The 4,631-nt window shown below is 50.3% G+C and overlaps 1 protein-coding gene across 4 annotated transcripts in view; it reads right to left on the reverse strand.

Moving 5' to 3' along the window:
- Nucleotides 1-3,451, reverse strand: part of TFDP2 (transcription factor Dp-2) — a 49,773-nt gene extending 46,322 nt beyond the window's left edge. For all 4 annotated transcript variants that reach the window (XM_069024068.1, XM_069024067.1, XM_069024066.1 and 1 more), the window contains exon 1: nt 3,187-3,451. The gene's annotated coding sequence lies outside the window, so the exon portion shown is untranslated. The remainder of the gene's footprint in view (nt 1-3,186) is intronic.
- Nucleotides 3,452-4,631: the final 1,180 nt, after the last annotated feature.

The following is a 4,631-nucleotide window of genomic DNA, read 5'->3' on the forward strand; positions in this document are numbered from 1 at the left end:
TTTATTTACTGTTCTGTATTTCACTAGAAGTATGATATTCTAAAAATCTGTGCTTTTGTTACAATTCTATTTATGTATATGACAGTATATTAACATAGATAATGGTCTTGCAAACTGAACTATTGTAGGCCTGCAGTTTGATTTGCTTAGATTGATTTTTATGCTATAAATATTGAAAAGCATAAAAGTAAAGTTGAACAGTCGGTAACGACCTTTACTGGAAACTATCACTGCACACAGGAAATCAGACCAAGGAGCAAAGGAGTTCCTTTAATGAAACGATGAAAGTAAGATCACTTACTACTGCCTCAAATTCTTGCAAAAGAGTCATAGCCTATAAATCAAATAATGGGGGGAAAAAGAATCCATTTCATTCTAGTACTGGATGTTACAAAACACACATGAAGAATCAATCCAGGAAGCTGTTATAAAACTGTAACTCCCTACCACACCTGCACCTTTTACAGTATTTCCTTGCATATCCCTGGGTTCTCAGATCCTGCCACAGGCATGTGTGCTCTCAGCTCCAACATGGTATGTGCACTATCACCACCCGAAGATACCGGGATTGTTTTTCATCTAATACCTAAAGTTTTGTGACAAACCCATAGGATTCCAGTGGCTTCTTGGCTTTATACACAAAAAAATCCACAAGTGTAATTCCTTGCACCAGAGCAGACAGGTGATTTTCCCTATTTTAAGATTTACTGTTGATTCATTCGGAGTCATGTATGGTGAATGCAACTGGAAAGGTAGCAGAGAAAGTCTTACATCATTACACCCAAAAAATGAAAAAGCAAACAATTTAAGAAATTATCACCTATTAAAGACAGCCCTAAGAACATTATTTTAAGGTAGCACATTAAAAGAAATGAATTCCAAGAACTGAATTAGACTGGCTATAGCTAGAACTCATTTTGCTCCATATTAGGATGCAGAAATTTAAATATTACTGTCTACACAGTATGGGCTGCAGCAGCTTCCCTCCCATACCATGCAAGTCACTATTCTTATATTGCCTTTAGAGATTCACACTCAGCTTTCAAAGACGCAGTGACAAGGTCTGCACATCTAAACCAACTAACATCATAAACCCTTGAAGAGGATGTAAAGCTGGAATTTTGGTCCCTATTTCTTCACTAAACCTATAACACGTTTAGCCAAAGCTACTGAAACATCTTCACTGGGAGGGTGCTCACAGCTGTTCAAGAAGTGTGTCCAGATGCACCAGAGGTCTCTTCAGTGGTGTCCAACACGGACAAGAGTAGACAGAGATAAAGAATTCTCCTGTACTACTGACATCCCCTGCAAACAGCACTGCTGCTGCCCAGCTGGATTGTTTGGCCTAAGCCTTTTACATTGGAGAACTGCTGCCAAGATGCTGTTCTGAAAACTGAACCTGATCACTTTGTAAAGTGAGGCTGCCAGTCAGAACCCTCTGAGCAATAAAGAGCATTCCTCTCACTGGTGTGTTTTCTGTGAAATTAATTACATTAAGATCCTACAAGTCAAATGGATTCTTTTTGCTATGCCGCAATAGTGATTTTTGTTCAAAGATGAAGTGGTTAAAAGTGGTTAAAAGAAAGCCAAATAATTTGACAGTAATATAAGATCACTCTTAAATTCACCCATGAGACAATCTTATTAATATTTAATAATTTTCACTTTTTCCCCTAGTATAGAACTAAATCATTTGACCTGTTACTCTGTCCTCTTCTAGAGGCACTAGACACACTTCACAGTAAGAAACTTTTCAAAGTAGAACTTGACCTTTTTTTTCTCTTGACCACCTCTCCTGCCAAGTCTTTTCTTTTCTATAATGCAAGCTTCTCCTTAGTCTTCCACGTTTTTTCAAAGTTCTATATTTAACACCCTACATGTTACTTTGAACAGAAGTTCCTGAAATTCAGTACTTCACTGCATAAAAACCATCTCTGAGTATACACAACATTGGCATAAATGTGAAACACAGTTCTGCATTTGCCCCAAAACACTGGTCCTCTCAGTCTTTGTCCCACTTATACAGATCCTTTTTTATGTATGACAGGATATAATATAATCAAAAGAACTGAAGTTAATTTGGGAAGAGTAAAGAAATCGGGAAAAGTTATTAATTTCTCTTTTAACAACATCCATTTTTACCAGCATAACATTATTTTTGAATCAAAGATTGTATCAAGTTGCAATTTGTTACAACACCATACAACCTCCAACATTTTACTATCTTCTCTCAAGCTACATTCGTGATAGTAGTTGGAAAAAAAGTCACTGTCACCAATATTAATGAAGAGTCATAAAAATAATTAAACTGCTTTTGGAATTATGAAAATTGACTAAGAATAAATTTGTAAAATTTTTTTACCCAGCATGCTATATCATATCAATTAAAACTATTCATTTTCTCGGACAAATCAAGAATTTACAGAGAAAATGAAACCCAAAGTCCTTTCTCCAGAAGAGAACAGCACAGGCTGTGATACACAGCTCGGCATCCCCACTTTACTCAATGAGGGAACACGTTCTCATTTGCGGTTTTCTTCCACATTTCAAGGATGTTTGCTTATTCCATATTTTCCTCCTATTGTTTGTATTCTCAGCTCCAACAAACGGTGTTTACACTGGGTTCACCTCTGCCGCTGAGCCCTTTACAGCTGGAAGCCCGGGCAGGCCTGTAACTCCCAGGAAGCGGCAGGCAGGGAAGTTTTGTTGTTGTTGTGCCGGACTGACCCTCTCCCGATAAGACCCGCGGGTCAGAACCGCCCCGACACGAAGTTCAAGCACCACCGAGCAGGGCCGGGAGCTCGGGCGGTGCCTTCCCGCTCCGGGGCCGGGGCCGGGGCCGGGCCACCGCTCGCTCCGCAACCCGCACAGCCCCGGCGCGGCCCAGCCCCGCCGCGCCAGCGCTCCCCACAATGGAGGAGGCGCCCCGGCTGTCACCGTCGCCCGGGCCCGCCCGCAGGTGTCGGGCACCGGCTCCCGCCCGCCCAGGGCGCCCGCCCGGCGTGAGGCACCGAGGAGGACGAGGGGAGAGGGGGGCGAGACCGCGCTGCCCGGCGGCACCGGGGAGGGGGCGGCAGGGGCGGCGGGACCGCTCTGCCTGGGGCACAGGGGCCGCTGATCGCTCATGAAAGGCGCTGCCCTTCCCCCCTCACAGCCCCCCAAACCCGCTCCCAGCTCCCCGCTCACCCGCAGGCCCGGCCACGGACGAAAGGTAAGGCGGGCGGCGGCGCGGGCCGGGCCCAGACAGCGGCGCTGAGGCGACGAGACGGCGACGGTCCCTTGGCAGCCGCCGCGGCAAGGAGCGATCCAGCCGCGCCGCGCCAACGACGCCTCTCGGCCGGGCCGGCGCCGCGCACCCGCCGCTGGCGAGGAGGCCCCGGAGCCAGGACCACCCGGCGGCCCCCGGTGCGTGGCGGCAGCAGCGCCCGCAGCGCCCCCGGCCCGGCCCGGCCCCGCCGCCCCCCCGCGCCCGCCCCGCGCCGAGCGCTGCCCGGTCCTGCTCCCCCGCACAAGCTTGGCGGCGTCTGCCGGCCGGGAGCACCCATTGGCCGCCGCGCCGCGTGACGTCAGGCGCCCTCCCCGCGCCATTGGCTCGGGCCCGTGTGTGTACACACACCGCACGCCAATCCGCGGGGCCGCAGCCAGCGGGGCGGGGCGGAAGGGCGTGGCCGGCCGGGACCAGCGGCCACCGCCTTTCCCTCGCGGCTCGCGTCGGCCGCTGTCAGGGCTCGGGGCCGCGGGTTCGAGCCCCGCGACAGCTCTAGGCGGCCGCACCTGTCCCAGTGGCGCCCAGGTGCTGCCGGGCGGTACGAAGTGTATAAATATACAACTATATAAATATTTATAGGCCTGTATTTACACAAAGCGCACGGCGCCACGCTGGCTGCGGCCGCTGGCCGTGCCACTTATCTGCGAGGCGCTGGCGGGGCTGCGTCTCGGGATGCAAAGTTCAGTCCCGCCGCGGGCTCGGCGCCGCGGGCGCTGCCGAACGTCCGGCCCCGGAGCAGGAGCCGGCGGCAGAACGAGGCCAGGGCCGCCTCTGCACCGTGCCCGGGCCCAGCTCCGCGTGCCCCCTGCGAACAAAAGCTCCCGGGCCAACAAAGCGGCGGCGCGGCCGGGGAGCAGCGACCGCGCCCTCGCACCTCCGTCCCGGCCCTGCCAGACCCGGTCCCCTCCCCGCAGCCGCCACAAACCCAGGCCCAGCTCGGCGCCTTAGAAAAGCCCTAAGAAGTGTTTGCTTTCAGCATTTCCTTACCGCTTTAAAAAACTGTTTCCACAAAGCAGGGTTATGTATTCTTACAGAGACTATATAAATAGAAAGCACTCCCGGGAGCAAAAAAAATAAATTTGGCACTAGTTCCATTCAAAGCAACGATGCAACATTTGTTAAGTCTTTCTCGAGTGCAGCCAGGCACGCATCCAAAGAGTGCAGTTACCCGTTTTTCACATTTCTCTAACACAAGCTCAGCTTAATGCCACTGAGCAAAACAAGGTTTATGGGGACACAAACTATTTATGTGCTTTAGATCTCTGCAGATCATACATACACTATTAGTCACCACAGCTAAACAAATACGTGAACCCAGCCTCAATAAAGACACTTGGGCTTCATATATCTCTTTTTGGTTCAT

This window comes from Aphelocoma coerulescens, chromosome 9 (assembly GCF_041296385.1).
Source record: "Aphelocoma coerulescens isolate FSJ_1873_10779 chromosome 9, UR_Acoe_1.0, whole genome shotgun sequence".
Classification (NCBI taxonomy): Eukaryota; Metazoa; Chordata; class Aves; order Passeriformes; family Corvidae; genus Aphelocoma; species Aphelocoma coerulescens.